At 32.6% G+C, this 25,727-nt stretch overlaps 1 protein-coding gene and 1 non-coding gene across 2 annotated transcripts in view; one reads left to right on the forward strand and one right to left on the reverse strand.

The window, feature by feature from the left end:
* The window catches only part of LOC129943457 (SH3 domain-binding protein 5 homolog), a 119,087-nt gene that overhangs the window by 79,516 nt on the left and 13,844 nt on the right, over positions 1-25,727 (reverse strand). The window lies entirely within an intron of this gene.
* Positions 3,057-3,138, forward strand: Trnal-aag (transfer RNA leucine (anticodon AAG)). The gene has a single exon. It is a non-coding gene; the product is annotated as a tRNA-Leu (tRNA).

Raw genomic sequence — 25,727 nt, forward strand, 5'->3', positions numbered from 1 at the left:
GACAGTAGCCAGATTTTTGTATTTAAAAATTGGTACAACTGAAAGAAGATCTGCCAGAATAATAATTAAAAAAAAAAAACACAAATACAAGAAAGTTTTGTGAAAATCAAAAGTTAAAATTAATTTCAGCAAAAAAACCAACAAAAACTAATAAAATTGACAATTTTCAAGAAGAAATGGTAAGAAAACGTCTAGAAATTGAGATTCTACAAAAAAAACGTTCATTTAACAATTGCAGCTTTAAAATAAAATAAAAACTTCAAGAAGGGGGTTTGTTCGTAGACTACAACATTAACATGTCTTATTGAAGCGAGCTTGAACCTCGTCTCAATTCTTTATATAACTGAATCGAGTCGAAATGAGCTTGATTTACTCCATTATAGGTGGGGTATCGGAGTCGATTCAAAATTTGTGAAGAAAAAACTGTGTGGAGGAGTTGATTTTACAGATAATGCATTATGGTCTGTTTACTTGCAACTTTGTGTTCTTCATTGTTTAATATACGAATCAAACTATCTCACTTTCACTTCCTAAGAAACACCGAAACACCATTTGCATTCTAGAAAAAGCTCTCAAACTTAATCTTTTTGTGCGGTGGAAACACCCAAAAGATTTATTTAATCTTAATTGAGATAAACCTTTAGTAGAAACAAAGCAAATATTTATTATCTTTTCTATTGTTTTCTCTTGCAAAATAAGCCCATTAGTCCATTTTTATTAACAAAACTAAATAACATCAACAGTAACAGATTGATTTGTTTTCCCCAATGGAAAACACATAATTCCAAATGCACATCTACTCAACGAACACAGCCATCGAAATACAAATGCAATATCAATCGTACCAACATTTGAGAACGAAATCACATAAGATCCATTCGAGACTCGTATAAATGTCAAAAACCCATCCGTAGTATGATTCTACTTAAACTTTTATCGGTAGTATTCATAATGCAGATATTGTTTTTGTTTTTCGTGCAAAATCCTACTTTACTATCGATAGGTTTTCCAACAAAACACGGGTGTTTGCTATAGTCCAGACTCATTTCAAGAGGATACAAGTAAAGTAAAAGAAAGTTGAGCATGGATGACATCTCTCAACACAAAAGTTGAATGCTTTCCGTTCCCCGTTACATGTAACCTTATATTTTTTCCAAAATTGTTTGTCTGTTTTTTTTTTTTAATGTAACGGTGCCCCAGCATTCACTTCAGGATTAAAATGTCTCCAAATACCGGTTTTTTTTAATTTTTTGTTGACATTTCCAATCAATCAAAAGTGAGCTTCATCGCTAAACAAAATGTACTTAAAACATTTTTCGAAAAGAACGATTTTCAAAATACACTGAGTTACAAAAAAAGTGGCGCAGTCTTCGAGAACGTCACTAAACAGCGGAAGTGTCTCAAACACTTTAATCAATAGGAAGGACCACTGTTAATACTCAAACTGTGGGGAGGCGTTTAGTGGAGAGTGGTCTGGTTGTTTACCAAGACTCACTATAAAGCACGAGGACGACTACGGTAAAGTTCTCTTAACTGATAAGTCCAGGTTTTGTCTACACTCACCAGATGGACCTAGAAGAGTGTGGAGAAGACCAGGTGGGAGATACAATAGAACAACAGTTGCCCAGCAGGAACATTTTTGGAGAGGTTAGGTACGTCATAAAGTGGGAAGGAATTTCCGTGCACGGAATGACTGGTCTGTGAATAGTAGAATGGACGGTGAACTAAAATTATTACATCACCAACATTTTGGAAGAACATGTGGTTTCCTTCGCACCATTTGTTGGTAAAAATTTCTTGCTGATTCAAGACAATACGAGTCCTCACATTGCCAGGTGCGTTACGGACTACTTAAACGAAGTAAAAATCGATGTGATGGCTTGGCCTGGCATAATCCCGGACAATCCCATCGAACATATTTGCCATCTGCTTCAAAAAAATAATTAGGAAGAGGCCTGCTCTTCCCGAGACACTAAATGGGCTGAAATTTAGTCAGATTGAGGAGTGAAATAGTTTGGACGACACGAATGTAAAACAATGCAATACGCACTACTCACCGCACAAAAGCTCGTTTATTTTATGTTTTGTTTAAAAGTTTTTGACATTTCCATACATAAATTAATAATATTTAATGTTAACAAACAATACTGAATCAAAATACAGAAAATTGTTTACATATTTGCGCCACTTTTTTGTAACTCAGTGGGCAGGTTCAGGGAACATAAGGGACTTGAAAGTTAGTCAAGTTTCTAGCATCTGATTGGCCAGCTGCCAAAAAATTGCATTCCAATCAGGGCAACTTTATTGGAAACTGGACTGGAAAGTTAGTCAACAAAAATCTCCCTAACTATCAATTCAAGTCAACTTATGTCAGAATGACAATCGATCATATTTTTTAATGAACTGAAAGTTGAACTTTATTCCTCTACGATTTATTTATTTTTCGCACAATTTCATTTAATATTTTGTGCAAAAGGATATCTCGATAAATTGGAAAATAAATAAGTAACATTTCTTTCCAATACGAAATGCAAATTGTAATGGACTTCTAGTTTGCCTGAGGACTGTCTTGTATACAATAATGTGTTTGGTAGATTTTATGCGGTAAACTGAAGGTAGAAGTTAGGTAAGTAAAGTTCTCAGTTTGAAGTTTATGACACTTGAAAAACTAACTAGTTGACTTGGTCAAAATTTATGTTCAAGGAATGCAGTTGACTGCAAGTGAAGTCCCTTATGTTGTCTGAACCTGCCTTAAGTAAATTTGCAGCCAGTATTGTTCAGGAGTCAGTCAATTTATGTTGAAATGTCAAATATGTCAAATACAAAACAAATCACTTGACAGCTAACAAAATGGCTGCCAGTTAAAAAAATTGTTGTCAACTTACAGTTTTGTTAGAATTCACAAAAGTGCCAGTTAGTGAAAAGAACAGCGGGCATTTTCATTGTGAAATCAATTTTGCGATTGGGGGAGAAGATTAAATTAGAAAATTATTAAATAAAAACCGAAAAATTAGCTTTAGTTTTGTGAACCGTTATTTACATTCCACTCGACATGAGGTAGCGTGGCCGAGCGGTCTAAGGCGCTGGTTTAAGGCACCAGTCTCCTCGGAGGCGTGGGTTCGAATCCCACCGCTGCCAAGAAGTTTTTTTAATTTATTTTTATTTAATACAAATGAGCTTCTTTATTTGGTCAGTACTTGAATTTCTCAATTCTCGAGTCTTTAGCATGTTTTTTTGTATATAGAGTGATAATGAATTAAACAAAAATGTAATTCATAAGCTAGTTGCTAGATTGGAATTTCTTAAGCTTGTTTTGACTGCATAATTATTTAATCATGCTTATTTTGAGATTCGAGCGAAACGTTGATTGGAGTGACTAGATCTATTCGTTCGAATGAATTTTGTTTATTTTGAGATTCGAAAATGAAAAATATTCATTGCCAGAAAATGAACAGAAATTAACCTTATTTTGGAGATCAGCTGTTCTAAATAATTTGACATTTTGATTTGATTTAGTGTGACTAAAATACATTTTTATTTTTCGAATAAACTTATTTTTAATAACAGTTTCTGAATTAAAAAATTAAGTGACGTTTATAAAGAAAAACATTCAAGACATGAAATTAAACATTTTTTCAAATAACGTAACCATTTTGGTTTAAATTTCCATGTTGTGTTTATACCGTTTATTAAAAACCGAAATGAAAACAATCGAAGTTTATAAATATCAAATTTGTGTAGTTTGTTTTATTTTGGACTAAATAAACAACGGCATTCGTTTTGTTTCTTAATTCTAATGGCGAAGAACGAGAACATATTTTTAGAAGAAGGATTATTAACAAATCCGTTTGAGTTTGACGATTTAAAGTAAGTAAACCTACCTATAACATTGATGTAAAATTTTTCTATTAGAAAAACAAATCGTGGTGATTAAATTGATTCTGTTTTGTATATTTATAAGAAAATTTCGCCACCTTATCAGGACCTTACCTAACAAAAGAAAATTCGTCAATATAACCAATTTAGTTTAATTATCTTATACAAATTGTTAAAACTTACAAGTTTCTTTAGCTTTCTTCACCAGAGAATATCTGAACGACACAAAATGACATTTGTTTCGAATCATTCGAAAGTCAAAGTTTACTTAGTTTTTTTTCAAATGAACTTTCGATTGAATCAGCAAGCTTTCGAATCGATCGAATCTCAAAATAAGCGTGAATTACTAACGAAATTAGTTGTTCAAACTTTTGAAAATCATAAGATGATCGTACTAGCTTTTAAATTTTCTACTTAAAAATTTTTCTAATCAGAATTTATCCATAAGCTTGTGAATCCAATTTTCATAAATCATGAGTCACTTAGTAGATTCTGATTTAATTTTTAAAATTCACTGGGTAGGTTCAGGCAACATAAGGGACTTCATTTGCAGTCAACTGCATTTTCTGAACGAAAATTTATGCAAAGGCAACTTGTTAACTTTTGACATATAGTTAATGTCGAAGTTAAAGCTCTACTTCTCTGCTATACCGATAGTAAATCTTGAAAGAAATATGCGTAATAAGGTGAAATACGAAATTACGAGAATTATCACAGATATCATTTCCGTTTAGGGGAAATATGTAAGTTCTTCTATTATGAAAGACTTGATGAGCCCATTAGTCTTGTTGCAAATCCAAGTAAATATGGTTTACAAGAAGAAAAAGCAGCAACAAGAAGCATAAACTATTTTGAAGAAATAGTACAATATTTCCACTCAATCAGCCTTATTTTGACATTCTCTTTCGTTCGAACGTTATTCGAATTCGTATGATACGTATTTTCACTTTTTAACGCTTCGAAAATTCATTTTATTTCGAAACTTAAGCAAACTTTGACTTTCTAATCATTCAAAACAAACGTCATTTTATAATCGTTCACATCTTGAAGAAGGAAATTAAAGGAAAACCATGTAAGTTCTGTTTTATTTTCCGAAAAATAAAGAAAATGTAATATATTTTAATGAAAATTATTTACTTTTCTTATGCGTTGAGTTCGCAATTTATCCATTTGGAGCAAAGTTTAGTTTCTAATGCAGATAAAACTTTTTGAATGCACTTCGATACGGATGATTGGGACAGTTTTATACTTGAATCATTCCCTACTCCAAATTGGTAGCCACGTTCTACCAAAAAACGCAGGGCGGTCGATAGCATTGTTATGGAAGGAATAGACAATGATGTCCCTCTTCGAAATACAGGAGTTAGCTCATCTAACACGCACTGGAAAGCACTTTTATTTAATCGAAAATTCCTAATAAATTTTCACAGAAACAAAAACAAAAATTCATAATAAGTACGGGATCTGAAAGGAAACTATTTACATATCTGTACTTACTTTGAACTTTCAAACTCGAATGGATTGGATGCATCCCTTATCCTTCTTTTGTTAATCTGTTCCTCACCATTTTCACTGTTTATAAATAAAACAATTACCATTTTGCTGCTTAAATATTACTTTTGTTGAAACAAACAAATTCAAATTGATTTTCTTTTGTTTTTTGAAAATTCACAGACTTCTGGAACTGTTAACACGCAAAAGTCATTTTGATGATTCCAGATGAATAATTAAAAATCTTTGATTAAACATTAAAATTCAATAAAAATGACTTGAATAGTCAAATAAAACTCTAGTATTTCACTAGACAAATGTTTTAAAGTTAATTTTATTCTTTTTCATGTCAATAAACTTGTATTACGGTTCCAAAAAAATAAATTCATGTTTTCGGTAATGCATTTCAAAATAATCAACTCATTCCAGCTTTCAGCGAAACATTATTTCGCTTTATGCATTTGGAATATGTAGGATTAATTTTCCGAACATTTATAACGAGAATTAAAAAGTCTGCAAAAGAATCAGGTTGGTCATACTACATACAATCGAAATGTCAGTAAATTACAAGCAGCTGATTTCGAAAATAATATTCATTTAAGTTCATTTTGTGAACACATTCTACAATGATTATCTTTCGTTCGAATGAACATTCGAATGAATAAATCTGTTCTATTGAATGATTCATTCATTCGAATCTCAGAATAAGGCTGAATATATGTTCATATATATCCTCAGTATCGTCAATATCATATATAATTCCACTGTAATTTACTGAAAATTTCATCTTACATTTTAATTGATTCAACGCTCACGGATCATTTCTAAAAGTGGAACTGGTAGGCGTTCAACAGCTGATTGTATTGACATAAATGAACTTGACTTGAAAAGTAAGGGCGATATTTCTTGACTAACTTTTCAGTCAACTTTCTAATAAAGTTTCCTTAATCGGAAAGCAAGTTTTTGGCAGCTGCCTGTTGTGAAAAATAACGAACCGAATATTACGATGGCGGATTGATTATCCGCAAACTCAAAAGATTGTAATAAAAAAACGAAAACGAATTAAAATTGAATAAAATAGGTAGCCGACGCGCACGAGTAGTACCTATTTGTGATTTATCTAAATCAAAGACAACTGTCAGACGCGAAAAGGTTTGTTCGTCAATTTCCTCACAGACAGCAAAAGCAGTGCTGTCGCCCGATAGCTCAGTTTTGGGGTGGGTTTAATTAATTGGGAACAAGGTTAATTTTATTAATCGAAATTATCAAATTAATTTGATAGTGGGTTGCGAATAGGGTGTTCTTGAAATATGTATAAAATCAAATTTAGAAGGAACAAGATGGGCGCCAGTAATTTTTTTTGTAAAAAAAGGAAATTACAAACCTTTTGGAGCGGAACCGACCAGAACAATTTGTGAACAAATAAAAAAATGTTTTAAATGGATGGAATATTTTTAATTGTTTTCGATTTTGCTTGGGAAACCTTACAAGTAGGATTAAAACCCAAGATCTTTTAAGAATTTTTAAGAACAAAGAGTTGGTGTATGACACCGAAGATGGACCGTTAACCTTTTGTCCCTACTGGACAAAGAAAATTTCTAATTACGGGACGCGAGTTCCGCTTTCTCGGAATTGCCTTTTTTTCTTTTTCGAAACGAAAGTCCAACGATTATAACACGATTCTCAATAGTTATTACCACGACAAATAAAAGGAATTCTACTTTTTTAACACCAATTAAATACTTATCTTTTCTGGATATCCTGCCAAAGTGCCAACTTCCCTCTCCTAGCTGTTTTATTTTTCAATCCTTTTTTTTTTTCTCTTCTTCTTCTTAATCAAAATTTTTAAAATTTTTCACTTCCAACAACACTTGAATTTCTTAACTTCTCAAAGTTTTTCCTTTTTTTTTTCTTTCTTTCAATTTCTTGAACCTCCGGTTCAGATTCTATCTCGCAAAAAAAGTGATCTTCCAGGCTTTCACCTTGCCTTGATGACCTCTCCTTTTTCTTCCATTCCCACATGCTTTCGGCCAATCAGAAAGTGTGGGTCTCTATCGCGTTTTAATTCAGCTTCACCTAGCTTATTTGCAAGAGTGAGCGAACGCAGTTGAGACACCACTACTTTTCCTACTCGCACGTTTCACCCCAGCTTTATGCACTACCACTGTCATTGAATTCGCCGACCTCTAGTACTTCTTCCAGTGAGCGGGAATTCAATGGTTGCATTCAGCCACCCTATTAACACCCCCATAATTTTGGAGAAACTTTGATAAGTCGCACGAAACTCAAGTGTTTAACGCGTTCTTTTTTTTTTTTGTACGAAATTACAATTATGTAAAAATGTTTATTTTAACTATCGGAGGGTGGAAGTTGGCAGTGGTTTTTGATCTCGCGATTTTACTCTATTTGTCGTTGGACTTTCGCGCAGACTAGGGGATTAGGGACTCGTGTTAACGTTCCATCTTTTACATAACGAAATTGATTTATGTTGGGCATGCAGCCATTCTCATATGAGTAACATCAGCAATCGAGGACCAAGTGTCACTCGTGCCCCTTTTTGTTTGTTGGTTTTGGTGTGACCAGACCACTTGTCTGTCACCTTGGTTGGTATTCGTGCAGACCGTCTGTCTTTCCAGCAATCACTTTGTGGACCGCCCGTCGCACAAATGTACCATTTTGTCCACACCTAATTTTGGTTGCTTTTCCATTATATATTAAGAGCAGGACACTGACTGATGGAAGACAGGATTCAACTGAACTCTTAGAATATATTGGAGCCACAACGAAAAACGGAAGGTTAAAAGGGAACGGGATATAGAGTAGGTGAGTGAAACTTGTTGTGGTAAATTTTACCGCAACATGCCCAATCCAATGATAGAAACTCTCCTTACTTTCAAGTCTCTTATGTCGTCTTAACCTGCCCACTGTCTATCTTGCGAATTGAAATCAAAGTTAAGCTTTTGCAACTCTGCATAGGCTAGGATAGGTGGAAGTGGCTGTCTGGGATAGAGTAGGAGATACTTGTTGGCTCATTGTGATGAATCTTGAATCGTCTTAGGTAGGTCTTTCATTTTTGAGCCAGAGTACGACATGAACAGTGGAGTCGTGTGATGTCTAAGGGACGCTTAAAACTCTTCCTAAAGAAAATGACAAAAAAAAGTACAATTGCTACCGTCGTCAGTGCATCGCACAAAAGAAATTGCTACGAAATTCGGAGTTCGTAAAAAGCGCTATCACTAGCCCCCAACGATTAAGAAGTTTGGCAGTTTTTCTACGAACAATTAAGAAACTGGTTTAAAATTAGTTTATTGTAATGGGTTTATTTTAATTTGTTTCTTTATCAGTTTTTTTTTTTATTGTGATTTTTGTGAAAAAAATGCAAATAAAGGTAGAAGACAGGACGGTAAGAAGATCCATTCTAAGGTACAGGAAAACCAACTCCTGCAACCGGCGGAAAGGCTCAGGTCGTCCAAGAGCAATATCTGCAAAGGATGATCGATATTTGGTGCTTTAAAGTCTTCGATATCGTCATTAAACAGCGGTTGAATTGTTTCACAGACTTCGATCCGTTAGAGGGAGAGCTGTGAATACTCAAACGGTCAGGAGGCGATTGGTGGAGGGTGGTCTGAGAGCAAGAAGACCTGCTCGTGTAAAAAGACTTACGTTACAGCACCAGCGATGCCGGATAAAATGTGCTCAACTTTCCCGAGATTGGACCGAGGCCGTCTGGGGTAGAGTTCTTTTCACTGATGAGTCCAGGTTTTTTCTGCGCTCACCATATGGACGTAGAAGAGTGTGAACGTGTGACGATCAGGTGAAAGATACTCTTTGGAAACGGTTGCCTAGCGCGAAAATTTTTGGGGAGGTTCCGTCAAGGTGTAGGCAGGAATTGTCATGCACAGAAAAACCGAGCTGTGCATCGTGGAAGGATCGGTAAACTCCAGTTACAATGAATCCCATCGAACACGTTTGGGATCTACTGGGAAAAATGATAAGGAGGCGACCCGCCCTTCCACAAACACTCAATGGGCTGAGATCTGCTTTAATGGAGAAATGTGAAAATTTGGACGATCCCATCGTAGCAAACCTTATCCCAGGCGAATTAAAGTAATTTTTTGAAAGCAGTATAATCAGATACTAGAGGCTTCATTAACTTTCCTTATTTGTCGCCTGGACCTGTCAATTCGAAAGGGAACCAACTCAATTATGCTTCATATCATCAGAATCAGACGTAATCGTTGGTGTGTGAAGTATTCAAAAACAAACAAATGCTAAACAATTTGACACAAATCAGCTGATTTTGAAACTCCGAAATTAGGATTTCTGTGTGACAATGCTTTATTGATTCTTAGCGTAACAAAATTGTCAGGGACTTGGTACGAGTGAATCTGTGAATATCCACAGAATTGGATATATTCACCAGCATCTATTCAAAAACTTAAAAAGAAACTAAGCTGAAGCTTGTGAAAGAGTTTACCATGGACAATAACTAGTAGCTGGCAAATTTTCCTAGCTTAGTTTGAAATTATAAGTTTTGAAAATTTGGTAGGTAAGCTTATTCTTGCATTTCAAATTATTTACAAAAAGTTATCTTTATCAATTTTTCTAAGTCAAAATACTGTTTTAAAAAAGATTAACTTCCATAAAATAATAAAATCATGTACATTTTTCTTTCAGTGTATATCAAATGAACATTGATACTTCTCCAACCTACTCTATGGATGGAATTAAGAAGAATTACAAAAACAAAGTTTAAAAAAAAAATAACATGTTCCATGTAATTCATGCACATCAAAATCAGTTCAGACCACCTCGTTGCACATCGTTGGCTGCAAAAAGCTGATGCCAACTTGAATGTCACCACATGAACTAGCAACAAAAAAAAACATAGAAAAAATAGTAAAATAAAACAACTTAAAAAAAAAACTGAATAAATGTAAATATACTTACATTTTCTATTTTGTTTATTTTAGTTTTTGAACATTTAGCTTGGTTAGCAAAGACTACATATTGAAACGGAACTGAAGCAACTTTTAAAAAAAATCTATAAACCGACCCAACTTCTCGAACTCATACATAATATCTATTTATGTTAAATAAGTTTAAAGTTTGCGATTCTAAGAGGAAGAAAATATACTTTATATCTATAGAATCGTAGCGCAAGACCTTTTTGTCTATACACATTTATCCATATATTGAAATGACATTCTGGCAACGTTGTCGTCATTGGCATTCTTGAATCTTGTCAACCTTTAGAGTCTTAGGGTAGATAGAAAAAAACTTAAGTTTCGCATATGTACAGTGTACACATTCGGTTTTAATGAGAATGTAGACACAAGTTTTTCTACGAATCAAGTTAAGATATCGGTAAGAAAGGTAGTTTTGAATATGCATGGTCGATATGTGTACTTAAGATAATCATTCATTTTGATAGCTTAGCATTCACAACTATAACGATTTATATGAATATTTTTTACTTGACAGTTTTTATGCTTCCTCAAAAAAAAAGAAAATAAATAAATAATTGAATGAATGAATGAATAAATGAATAAATTAAATGAATGAAATAAACGAAATTAATGAATGAATGACTGATTGAATGAATGAATGAATGATTGAATAAATGAATGAATGAATTAATGAATGAACAAATGATTTAATTTAATGAATGAATGAATGAATGAATGAATGAATGAATGAATGAATGAATGAATGAATGAATTAATGAATGAATGAATAAATGAATGAATGAATGAATGAATGAATGAATGAATGAATGAATGAATGAATGAATGAATGAATGAATGAATGAATGAATGAATGAATGAATGAATGAATGAATGAATGAATGAATGAATGAATGAATGAATGAATGAATGAATGAATTCATTCATACTAAGAGGTGACAAAATTAAAATTAAGTGTTCACTCTTCTTGGTGACCATATGTCGAAATTTTATTTTGGATATCATAACTTTGTAAAAAGTCGTATTTATTAAACTACATTAAAATACTGCTTATAAAACTGCCTCTACATATAGCCAAGAGAATGTCTCAAAATAAAGTGAAATATTAACAAAGCTTTGATTTTTAAGGGATAAAATTTATATTTTCGAAGAGTATTCTTAATGACTGAAGCTAAGTCTCATTGAGAACCATTCTATTGAGCGCATTATTATAATAAACCTTACGAAACGAACCTTGGAAAACTTATACCGAAATATGGTAGACAACTTGTCAAGATAAATGTATTTGAATAATGAGTTTTCAAATAAAAGTCAAAGAAAATATACAGTGCCGCACTTAATTATTGGCACAGCACGCTTTTTTAACTTTGAAGCAACATTTAAAGCCTTGGAAACACGTTGTTTTAAAAATTTGTGTTGGTTTGTTATATGCATATAAATACTATTAAACGCAGTTAGTTTTAAAATAAGTCGTTCAGATTTATAATAAAAAAAACATCTGATTCTTCCACCACAAAAATATTGGCACCATATATTAAATCTTGAAACAGAGTAATTAACATAAATATAAGTTACAATTAGTACTTAGTAGAGAAGCCATTTTGCCCTCATACCATCACTCTTCCACCGCTGTGTTTTATTGTAGGTGCCAAGTAATTTTTTTAACTTCCCAAAGTTATTGTAATTTTTCAAATTGAAAATTTTGACATTTCTCGACGTTTTAAGGTCCCTAGTGTCGAAATAAAAGATTTACGTCCGTACGTTCGCGACGTTTTTTTAGTCCTCCATAGCTCAAGAACCAGAAGAGATATCGACTTCAAATAAATTTTGTTATACAGATAATAAGGCAGAAAGATGCAGAAAGGGCTCTCAAGAAAATTGTGTGGGTGTTTTTTTTACTATAGCAGTTTGAAAAAACCGTGAAAATTTTGGTTAACCCTAAATATCTTACGGACCAAAAACGCTAGAGACTTGAATTAAATTTTATATAATTTATTGTAACGTGATATCAAAGAAATATATGTTTTTAAAAAAATCCATTAAACGGTTTTTATTATAAATCAAAAAAGCTGAAAAAAATTGGGTCACCTCCAAAATTTTAGGACTAAAATATGATTTCATCTCCAAAACAATTTTGTGCAACGAAGAATTATGTTTTTGACATCTGATAAAATTTTGAGAAAAATCGAATTGACAGTTTTTTTTTTTTATAAAAAATAAAAATCTAAAAAAAAGCATTACTCAAAGTAGGTAAAAATTGAATATCGATTCAAATATCTTTTCAAAAACTAGAAATTTAGGATTCAAACTTATTTTATCTTATAAGAAATATTGTTTTCAACATTCTGAAAAATGTTGAAAAAAATCGAATTGACAGTTTTTTTGCAAAAAATAAAAACCTAAGAAAAAATTAATAAAAGTTGGTAAAAATTGAATATCGATTCAAATATCTTTTCAAAAACTAGAAATTTAGGATTCAAACTTATTTTATCTTATAAGAAATATTGTTTTCAACATTCTGAAAAATGTTGAAAAAAATCGAATTGACAGTTTTTTTGCAAAAAATAAAAACCTAAGAAAAAATTAATAAAAGTTGGTAAAAATTGAATATCGATTCAAATATCTTTTCAAAAACTAGAAATTTAGGATTCAAACTTATTTTATCTTATAAGAAATATTTTCAACATTCGGTAAAATTTTGAAAAAAATCTAATTGACAGTTTTTTTTACAAAAAATAAAAACCTAAAAAAAAAATTAATAAAAGTTGTTTAAAATTGATTTTCGACTCAAATATCTTTTCAAAACTTTGAGATATTGGCTTTAATTTACTTTTTTCTTTCAAAAAATATTGTTGTCAACATTCAGTTAAATTTTGAACAAAATCAAAATGACAGTTTTTTTTACAAAAAATTAAAAACCGAAACAAAATTAACAAAAGTTGGTAAAAATTGATTTTCGACTCAAATATCTTTTCAAAAATTTGAGATATTGGCTTTAATTTACTTTTATCTTTCAAAAAATATTGTTGTCAATATTCAGTAAAATTTTGAAAAAAATCAAATTGACAGTTTTTTTTACAAAAAATTAAAAATCTACAAAAAATTAACAAAAGTTGTTAAAAAAAGATTTTCGACTCAAATATCTTTTCAAAACTTTGAGAAGTGGCTTTAAACTACGTTTTTCTTTTAAAAATTATTGTTGTCAACACTCAGTAAAATTTTGAGGAGAATCTAATTGGCTGTTTTTTTTTACAAAAAAATTAAAACCTAACAAAAAAAAAAAACAATACTAAAACTTGGTAAAAATTTACTAACGACTCTAAAATCTTTTAAAAACTAAAAATATTGTCTTCAAACTCTTTTATTTCACAGAAAATATAGTTTTCGATATTAATTAGTTTTTTTTTTATAAAAATCTAACAGTCCGTTTTTTTTCATAAAAAAAAATAAAATCTATAAAAAATAGTACGGAAATTTAGTAAAAATTAATGTTCGGTTCTTGATATCTCTTAAATTAATTTCGTTTATCAAATTTGTAAAAATTTAAGAAATGCTACTAAAATTGGTAAACAATTTTGTTTTCTACTAAAAATCTATTTAACAAAACTAGATTTTCAAACTAAACTATTTTTTATTTGAAAAATATTGTTGGTAATTTTAAAATTTGTAAGAATAATTCAACTAAAAACCTTTTTACCCAACTCGAAAACCTAGAAACTTTTAAGCAAAACAAATAGACAGACGAGATGGAAAGTTATCAGTGTAGGTCGCATCCCAGCCTCTTTTTGTCTTTAAAATGTAATGAATTTTAAATAAAGTGTTTCTTTCTTTTTTTTTTTGACTAGCCTTTAATGAATCTTTAAAACCAATACTTTTTAAAAAACACAAATTAAAAAACATCATACAAAATATTTTAGACTTGTTGCTTTACGAAAGTGCTTAGGACATAAAGGGTGATTTTTTTTTAGGTTAGGATTTTCATGCATTAGTATTTGACAGATCACGCGGGATTTCAGACATGGTGTCAAAGAGAAAGATGCTCAGTATGCTTTGACATTTCATCATGAATAGACTTACTAACGAACAACGTCGAATTTTCAGTGAATGGGCTCTAGAAAAGTTGGCAGAAAATCCGCTTTTTTATCGACAAATTTTGTTCAGCGATGAGGCTCATTTCTGGTTGAATGGCTACGTAAATAAGCAAAATTGCCGCATTTGGAGTGAAGAGCAACCAGAAGCCGTTCAAGAACTGCCCATGCATCCCGAAAAATGCACTGTTTGGTGTGGTTTGTACGCTGGTGGAATCATTGGACCGTATTTTTTCAAAGATGCTGTTGGACGCAACGTTACGGTGAATGGCGATCGCTATCGTTCAATGCTAACAAACTTTTTGTTGCCAAAAATGGAAGAACTGAACTTGGTTGACATGTGGTTTCAACAAGATGGCGCTACATGCCACACAGCTCGCGATTCTATGGCCATTTTGAGGGAAAACTTCGGAGAATAATTCATCTCAAGGAATGCACCGGTAAGTTGGCCACCAAGATCATGCGATTTGACGCCTTTAGACTATTTTTTGTGAGGCTACGTCAAGTCTAAAGTCTACACAAATAAGCCAGCAACTATTCCAGCTTTGGAAGACAACATTTCCGAAGAAATTCGGGCTATTCCGGCCGAAATGCTCGAAAAAGTTACCCAAAATTGGACTTTCCGAATGGACCACCTAAGACGCAGCCGCGGTCAACATTTAAATGAAATTATCTTGAAAAAGTAAATGTCATGGACCAATCTAACGTTTTAAATAAAGAATCGATGAGATTTTGCAAATTTTATGCATTTTTTTTTTAAAGTCCTCAAGCTCTTAAAAAATCACCGTTTATTTACCAAAAATTAAGTTTTGTCCCTATTATTTTGACCTCAGCTGTATGTGTGTACATCCCATAAGTTAACTACAATCAAGGTTCTTATTTGTTGAATATTGATTTCTAAAAAAAATAAATATTAAGCCGAGAATGATCTTTAGCATATGAAACAATATTAATAACCAATATTTTGTTTTAATTTTTCACAATAACAATAACCCCTCCATTCACCCGAAGGTAAAACTTCATATTCATCTAGAATTTACACGTAGAATTGTTTTGCATTTTATAGTGTTTTGATAGATAGTGAAACTGTATTTACTCAATATCAGCTCAATAATAAAAACATACAAAATCAACATAAATATTTAAACAGTTGCTCACAGTTCTTTTTTTGTATGTATCTCTATCTGTGTCTATGAACTTCGCAGTCTTTAACATTCAAACCTACATTTTATTACCATATCTATGCGATGACTTATTTTAAATATTTTTTTATTTTTTTTAATTGAACAAAGCAAATGATAAATTCAATTTGCAAAAATGTGAAACCAAGCACACAAAATATTTAAAAAATATCTACATACGATAACATATAATTTTGGCCCGAGACGGGCCGCGCCGCCGAAATCGAAAGCGTCATCATAATCAAGTGAATTTTAAAGTGACATTTTTTTCTACATACTTTCTTTTGCTTCAATAATAAAATCATAATAAAAAATTATATCAGATTGTGGGTTGAATTTAAAATCTCTTCAAACAAGATAACATCTGTTTCAATACTTTCCGTTGCTACTTGAAATAAAAACAACAAAGAAAAAACCAAAAAACAAAAGTTGTTAGATAACAAAGTTTGCATTTAAAATTATAGTCTTGTGTCATGGGTTAATTATGACCAAGTTATGTACATAACATTTATCTGGGGCTCAAAACAAAAAACTTAACTCGAATTCCTTATCGAACTTGAAAGTTTAAGAATACGGAAACTTTAAATAAAACGTGAAGAGTATCCGAGGGAATTTAAAGCTCTAACGGATGGTCTAATTTTATTTTGGATTTGTATAAAAGTTAGTAGGGTCATAAGTCATCATAACTCAAGGCAGAAAATTTAATATTATTCAAAAAATACAAACAAATTTTAAAACCTTCTTGACGTTATATCACTTTGCATTGTGGTTTCAGATGAGAACGGATGGACTGAATAAGATATTCTTGATAAACATTTTTCTTCTTTTTTTTTTGTTTTGCAAACTTGCTCTTGAACTTGTTAAATGCGAGACTGAATAATTAATTTTGTAATAAATTAATAAAACAACAGACAACTTAAGATAAAAATATAAACAAAAAACAAAAACAACGAATAAATCAAAAGAGTAAACAATTATTTTGGTTTCATCTTTTGAAGAAAAAGTTTTTGTATGGAAATTAGACAACAGTAACCGCTTCGAAATGGTAGTTTTATGATTTTAAGGTTTTTCAATAACGGCTTTCATTTTCATATTTAAAGAATCGAGTATTTTTTAGAGATAGACGTTAGTTCCATTGAAATGATGAAGGTATGCCCTCAACCATGAAAAACTATATCAACTAAATGGGCATTTTGGCAGCGTCATATTCTTTGAATTAAATGTCCACGACCAATTGTGGAGCAATGTCCCAAAAAATAAAAAAAAACATTAAGGTATCAAATCACAAGATCTAGGCAACCAATTGTAATCACCTCTTCGAGAAATAACACGGTCTTTTCTTCCAAAATTCAAATTGTTTCGTTTGTTTTGTCGCCATTTACCTGAAAATAAACGTCATCAACATCAAGACCTTCAAATTCTGGACATACAAAATCATTAGTTCGGTAGTGCAATCCGTTTACTTTAACACCTCATTCCGGAATAAGTAAGTTCCTGTAACACCGTCCACTAGCCCAAAAAACTGGAACAAAGAAATACACATTGAGCATGAAGAAGCTTTTCGAAAATCATTTTTTTGGATTCTTCGAGTCCCACTGGGACAATTCTGCTTCAACTTCACGGAAGATGATTTTTCGATGAAAATCATTTTGATCCATTTCAAAAACCCAATCAGCGGAAACATTAGGTTGCAGCTCTTCTGTGTTAACTGAACATTTGGACCCTTACGTCTTTGGTGTTTAAGCAAAATACCGCGTAATGTCGTTTTTGAAATGGATAATTCCAAAGATTAACAATAAATTGAAAAACTTGAGTTTTAGTTAAACAATGAGGGCTAAAGCAGCGATATTTATAATTTTGACATCATTATTTGTTCTAAACAATTCAAATTGTCCAAGAATTTTAGATCGTTACGATTTCCGTATAATACGTAGGTACCTTTTAATAAGTGTTTTACGGTTAAAATAAGAGTTGACCCAAAACACCTGCGGTACATTAATTTAGTTATGTCAAAGAAATGTCCAAGTGTCATTGCTACGAAATTGTAAGAATCGTTTTGGAACGACTATTGTTTGAAATTATTGATCTGTCAAACTACCAACATAAAAAAAATAATGCCAAGAAGAAGTAGAAAACAAACATTAGTAACATCATTAATGAATATAAGAAGAAGAAAAGGACCAAGATGGCTACCTTTGGGCCAATAAAAGATTATACGATATCATTTGAGCCATCTAAGCAAAGCCAAATGAATGCAAACATTTTAAAGTTTTTAAAGAAGAACGTGATAATCAGTTTTAATTTTGTAAAAGGCTTTAGGAAAACCCACAGATCTGTGAAAAATAATAGCACCAACATTGGAAATTCATAAAAAAGTACAAATTCTGGGTAAAATCAATAAGTTCTTGATTTGGAATAATATCAATTAATTAATATTTTGTCTTATAACCCTTACTTTTAAGTACAGAGGCGCAACGTCGTCGTGGCATAGAGTCGACTAATGCTTGACATCGCTGAAGTGGAATATTTCTCCATGCAGCCTGCACAGCTTCCCATAATTACAGTGTGTTTTCCGGCTTGGCTGCAAATACGTCTTTTTTTACATCTGCCCAAAGATTTTCGATGGGCTTCAGGTCTGCCGACTGAGCCAGTCATTCCATAACCTGAACCCTAGCGAAAAAATCTTTTGCTAATTTGCTCGTATGTTTAGGGTCATTATCCTGCTACAGAACCCACTTGAGAGGCATATTCCATTCAGCGTAAGGCAGCATGACTTGGCTCCCAATGCAAATGATCTGTTGCAAATTTTTTCCGTTTTTGTAAGTGGACCTTTGTCAATAAGGGTATACCTTCCTAGGACTTCTAGCAGGTAAATTATTCTTTGTCAGCTTTTTCCTTACTGTCGAAGTGGTCACAGATAGATTTAATTCCTTTTTTTATTTTATTAGAGGTAATAAATGGATTTTTTACTAATCTCGTTAAGCGTCGGTCATCGAAAGGAGTCAATTTCGGTTTTCTACCTCTTTTTTCATCTTGGGGAACATACTTTTTTGCATTTGATATCATTTTATTAGAACATCCAACTAGTTCTCTAATGTATTTGTATGTTTTCCCCTCAGAAATTAATTTTTTTTATTAAGGAACGTTGTTCTGGAGTACAATGTCTACCGCGACCCATTTTAGCTGGTTAACACATAGTATTTATGAGTTATTAATTTTAAGTTATTTAGGTCCCTTACCTTGATATGACTAAATGTAAAAAAAATTGAAAACACGAATATATTCTACCAAAACTCTCAACAGAATGACATAGTGGTATTTTTTCACACATTTGCGTTAAAGGTGGCCACAGACGGCGAACATTCTCGTGCTCGCGCTAAATTCGTCGTCTGTGGGGTTATTCGCGAGCGACTGCTGTTGCCGAAAAATTTCGATTTCATCGTGTTCGCCGGTTTCAATGTTCATCGTCTGTGGCGATGTTCGCGAGCAAAACTTCATTTTTATTCAGATTCAGAAAAACAATGGTGACAGTAAGCCGTGATTTAATTGATGAATTCATCCAACTTTTGCGCGGTAAAGATGCGATTTGGAATTGTGTGTGTGACAGTTATAAGAATAAAATTGAAAAAAAAAAAACAAATCTTGGAACAATTTATTAAAAAATATAAAGAAATAGACCAAAGTGCGACAATTGACAGTGTGAAAAAAAAATATAAATCTTTGCGTGCATCATACAGGCGAGAACTTGCTCGATTTTTTTTTCTTTCGCAAAGGTAAATTATCATAAGGGCAACGACTTGCGCTTTTTCATCACACATGATGTTTCCTCCTCGGAGATCCAAAACGAAATGAACGTTCACGAACAATGTTCGCCGTCTGTGGAAGAACGCAGGCGAGCATGTTGCGCGAGCATGTTCGTCGTCTGTAGCGACCTTAAGCGTCTCAACGGTCAACGGGAATTTTTATCTCAAATCAACGGAAAAAGTGAGAGTTTTAGACAAATTTCCTTGTTCATTATACTACTGAAGGCAATAGAAATACTTTTCAGTAGATGCGTTGTGTTATCATTAATAGAGAAGAACGCAATTTGTTAGAGTAGTACAAAATGCAACATGGTGCTATTTTTTTCAGAGCTGTATGATTTAAAAATTAACCACTAGATGGCTCACTCTGTATGTGTTTTAGACAAGATTATTGAAATGTGAAGTGTTTTTGGAATATCTTACAAAATCAATATAAGTTAGGTTCAAGTATGGAGTCTTAACTTTTATTCAGTACAGAACTAGATTTAAAAATGAACTGCTAATATAGGAACTGATTTAAACAAGTTTCTTTAGTTTGACCCGCCCTAATGTCTGCATTACAAATTTAAACTGAAAATTCAAGTTTATATTCATACAAAGTATTTCTTTTATATTTCCACAATCTGTTTCCGATTTCACAATACAAAAAAAAACATTAAACTCTTTAAACATAAATTATAAGTTTTTTTTCCGATTTCATGTGTTTTTTGTGGTATAACTTAAAAAAAAAAAGGATTCACAACATCCAACGACATACCTACAAAAATTTCGCACTGGTGCTGTGCTCCAATTTATTTGAATCTTTTCCCATAGTGGATACACCTGTTTCGTGTTCATTGATGTTGTTATTGTTGTTTTGCGAAACTCACCTGTTCGCATATTTACCAAAAGAGAAAAAGGAACCCTTTCCTTTGCCCAAAAACAATTTTACTCTGCTATAATCCCCATTTTATGGTTATAGCAGGAAATTTATACGAACATTCGCATATTTCCGGTGGTAATAATTTTTATAGAGGTTACTACCAAAAATGTGCTATGGAATTAGTTCAGTACCTACTTTTATACCTTCCCTGTGTACCTAACTTTGGTTTTTCGATGTTGTGTAAGTCGAAGTTTCAGTTCATTATATTAAATTTTGTTACTTTAATTTGGGGAATTTAATTTTATAATCGACAACCAACGAGACCGACGCCAAATGAGGGTTTTTCTTGTGGTTCTTTCGCTTTAAAAGGTCAAACTTCCTTTTTTTTTTTAAATGGAATCATGAGCCATTTAATGCTTAGGTCATGGACTTTTCATTTTCATGTTTCGTGCTTGAAGGTAGTAAAATATAGAATTTTTAAGGTTGCAAAATCAATCGATATTTTTATATGTATGTAAATATGTATATATCTATAACGTCACACGATTAAAATGGATTATAAAACTCTTTGGGATATTTTGTATATTTATATAAATGAAATAGTTGCTAGGAGAGAGTAATTAAAAATAAATCGTTTTAAATTAAATGTAATCAAAATTAAGTTCTTCTGAGAATGGAAATAATTACTTTGTAGACACGTGATAACTTAACACAAAAACTACATATTTATAAATTATATTTTGTTAATCTCTTTTGATTTAAAGTTGTTTAAGTTTATTTGAATCTAATTTTGATTTCTTTATGTAAAAGGATTAAATCATTGCCAGTGTTATAGTATGACAATAAGCGATACCTAAAAGCTTTTAATTAGACATTAGCTTATGAAAAAGATGAACTAAAAAATGAAGTTATTTTTAGGTTAAAATGAGGTTAACACAAACAATTAACCTTATAACTTGTTGTGTTTTAAAATTCACTTTTTAATTTGAAAGAAAACCCGTCAGAGGTACAAAAGAGAAAGGTTCCATAAGCAAAGGCATTTAAAAAAATATAAGTTACGAAGAACAAAGTTTCAAAGTAAATACAAAAGGTACCAACACAAAAGTTAAAACAAAAATTAGCTGCTAAAAGGTTTTACTTTCGTTTTAAATTTAAGAAGGTTCATTAATCTGCAGTTCAAATTGAAATAAATGTTATAAGAAAACATTAAGTGTGAATTTGTGAATGTTTCAAACTGGATGAACTTTGTTTTATATTTGAGCTTTGCTTAAAATTGTGCAGATCTCGAAAAACGGGTATTCATATTATTATAAACGGTGATTTTTTAAGAGCTTGAGAACTTTTTTAAAAAAAAAACGCATACAATTTGCAAAATCTCATCGATTCTTTATTTGAAACGTTAGATTGGTCCATGACATTTATTTTTTGAAGATAATTTCATTTAAATGTTGACCGCGGCTGCGTCTTAGGTGGTCCATTCGGAAAGTCCAATTTTGGGTAACTTTTTCGAGCATTTCGGCCGGAATAGCCCGAATTTCTTCGGAAATGTTGTCTTCCAAAGCTGGAATAGTTGCTGGCTTATTTGTGTAGACTTTAGACTTGACGTAGCCTCACAAAAAATAGTCTAAAGGCGTCAAATCGCATGATCTTGGTGGCCAACTTACCGGTGCATTCCTTGAGATGAATTATTCTCCGAAGTTTTCCCTCAAAATGGCCATAGAATCGCGAGCTGTGTGGCATGTAGCGCCATCTTGTTGGAACCACATGTCAACCAAGTTCAGTTCTTCCATTTTTGACAACAAAAAGTTTGTTAGCATTGAACGATAGCGATCGCCATTCACCGTAACGTTGCGTCCAACAGCATCTTTGAAAAAATACGGTCCAATGATTCCACCAGCGTACAAACCACACCAAACAGTGCATTTTTCGGGATGCATGGGCAGTTCTTGAACGGCTTCTGGTTGCTCGTCACTCCAAATGCGGCAGTTTTGCTTATTTACGTAGCCATTCAACCAGAAATGAGCCTCATCGCTGAACAAAATTTGTTTCGACGTTGTGACAGATCGTTCGGCTTCAGTTCTTGCACGAGCTGTATTTTATACGGTTTTCAACCAAGATCTTTGCGTAAAATCTTCCATGTGGTCGAATAACACAAACCCAATTGCTGCGAACGGCGACGAATCGACATTTCACGGTCTTCAGCAACACTCTCAGAAACAGACGCAATACTCTCTTCTGTACGCACTGTACGCATTCGTGTGGTTGGTTTAATGTCCAATAAAGTAAACTGAGTGCGAAACTTGGTCACAATCGCATTAATTGTTTGCTCACTTGGTCGATTATGTAGACCATAAATCGGACGTAAAGCGCGAAACACATTTCGAACCGAACACTGATTTTGGTAATAAAATTCAATGATTTACAAGCGTTGCTCGTTAGTAAGTCTATTCATGATGAAATGTCAAAGCATACTGAGCATTTTTCTCTTTGACACCAAGTCTGAAATCCCGCGTGATCTGTCAAATACTAATGCATGAAAATCTTAACCTCAAAAAAATCACCCTTTATAAAAAAAAAATATAAGTTACGATGAACAAAGTTTCAAAGTAAATACAAAAGGTACCAACGCAAAAGTCAAGACAAAAAATTAGATGCTAAAAGGTTTTACTTTCGATTTAAATTTAAGAAGGTTCATTAATCTTCAGTTCAAATTGAAATAAATGTTATAAGAAAACATTAAGTGTAAATTTGTGAATGTTTTAAACTGGATGAACTTTGTTTTATTTGAGCTTTGCTTAAAATTGTGCAGATCTCGAAAAACGGGTATTCATATTATTATATTATATTCCAACTAACATCTCTTCCGAATCTGTATCGCTGTTCATTGATCGTCTGTTTGATTGTGGTCTTTTTCAACTATATGAAGTAGCAAACTTTATGGGGAGACACCTCGATCTCCCCATCTGATTGCGATAACTGTGTTGCCTCCCCGAGCCCTAACCTTCTCACAACCTTGGATCGCTATCATCCTCCCCTTAGTCTCTCTTTCCCCATTGAATTTGAAAATAACTTTTTTGAAATGGAAAATTACTGTTATGATTTTCTTAGGGCTGATTTCTCCAAACTTAACAATCTTCTTAGCTCATCCGACTTTGAATTAAGTTCCCTCCACTTAACAGTTGAGTCCCTTACAAATTGGTTTTATTTGATTCTTTCGTGCTGTATTGAAGAATCAGTACCGTTCTCTCGTAGAAAAGATTTCACCTCTGCTCCCCCTTGGTACAACAGAGAGCTCCGTAGCCTAAAAAATACCCGTAACAAGCTTTGGAAGATCTTTTTACAGTCCAAATCTGATACTAATCACAACAACTATCTTCTCGCCTATAATTCTTTCTCTGAATTAAGGGAATCCCTTTATAACCAATACCTTAACCAAATGGAAAATAACCTTCTTTCTGATGCAAGGAAATTTTTCAAGTTTATAAATGTCAAACGAAAATCTGATGGGTTTCCACCTTCAATGAGTTTCTCCAACATAATCTCCTCTGATCCAAGAACCATATCAAATCTATTTGTTAATTATTTTAGCAAATCGTATACTGAACATCTGCAAGGTTCTGATCCACAATACTTTAGTTATTTAGATGGTTGTACTCATCGTTTACAATAACTGATGAAATGGTACTTGCCAAAATCGTAAGACTCAAAGAAAACTTTAGTCCTGGTCCTGATGGCGTCCCATCAGTTGTCTAAAAAAATGTATCCATTCTCTGTCAAAGCCTCTAACTGCACTCTTTGAACTCTCTCTCTCCCAAGGTGTGTTTCATCATATATGGAAAGATTCATTTATATTTCCCATTCATAAACAAGGCAATAAAACTGAAATTAACAATTATAGACCTATTGCTAAACTTTCGTGTATTCCAAAACTTTTTGAAAGCTTAGTTTATGATTCCGTTTATTTTCATTGCAAGCCTTTATTCTCCCCCGCTCAACCTGGTTTTCTTAAAGGTAGATCCACTACGATTAACTTAATCGAATTTATATCCAAAGTTTTGTCAGCCCTTGAGAATGGTAAAGAAGTTGATGTTGTATTCACTGATTATAGCAAAGCCTGATTATTTATTTCAAACAAAGCCCTAGGCTTTCCATCTATATTTATAAACTGGATAAGCTCCTATCTTGCGAATAGAACTTATAGAGTCCTTTTCCGTAACTCAGTCTCCAGTCATATATATGCAACTTCTGGAGTCCCACAAGGTAGTCACCTTGGCCCCCTTCTCTTCGTCTTATCTGTTAACGATGCCTGTCTTAAATTAAAAAACTCAAATATCCTAATGTTTGCGGATGATAAAAAATGTTTAAGATTATCTCTACTCCATCAATTCCTTACTTTTACAAAATGATCTTAATATCTTTTTTGTTTGGTACATGCATAATTTCCTAGAGTTAAATGTAGGTAAATGTAAACAAATGACCTTTTCGGGCAAACAAATCCCATCTCATAGAGTATACTACTTCCTTAATGACGCTGTCAACGTATTCGATTCTATTAGAGATCTTGGTATTATGTGTGACAAGCACCTGAATTTCCATTCACATTTTGACCAAATTATTAATAAAGCTAATAGATCTCTCGGTTTTATTAAGAGATGGTCAAAAGAATTTTCCAACCCCTATTTAACTAAAGCGCTTTACATTTCCCTAGTCCGTCCTCATCTTGAATATGCATGCCAAGTATGGTCTCCCTTTTAAGAAAACCATTCACTCAGAATTGAAAATTTTCAAAGACGTTTCGTTCGATTTGCCTTGCGTGGCCTCCCCTGGGGTGATACATCCAACTTGCCTCCTTATGCCGATCGACTAAAACTGATAGGTTTGCAGCCCTTATATATTAGACGCAAACAAAATCAAATATCAAATGGGGTGGCGCAACAGTCCGTTTTGAACCAGGGCCTAGTGACTTACAATTCTCAACCATTCCTGTGTGCGAGTACTGTTGTCAGGAATGGAAGGGACCTACAACTAAGGGCCGAATCCGAACGGCTAGTTTGAGAAAGCACTTTTTACTCTTGAAGGATTTTTCAATTCCTCGCAAGAGGCAGAACCCGTGAAAATTAATTTTTTTTTTTAAATTAAGGTGACACAGGCAGGGATTGAACCCTAGACCCCTTGCATGACAGTCCAACGCACTTTTTTTTTTTTTTTAAATTCATTTTTATTTATTCAATCTTAAACCTATCATAAAACTAGTCTAATTATCCATAACTTACAACTAACTTAATGGTCCCATACGGACACTCTAAGTTAAACTATGACACTAACTACTAATGCCTTTCGGCCCTTAGATCTATTTTACTTCAATTTATATTTTATTTATTTCTGTATTTATTAGAAAATTTTGAAAAAAAAAAACTAATATCAAGATCCTTTTTTTTTTTTACTTAAAAACTACTTAA

This window comes from Eupeodes corollae, chromosome 1 (assembly GCF_945859685.1).
Source record: "Eupeodes corollae chromosome 1, idEupCoro1.1, whole genome shotgun sequence".
NCBI classification, from domain to species: Eukaryota; Metazoa; Arthropoda; class Insecta; order Diptera; family Syrphidae; genus Eupeodes; species Eupeodes corollae.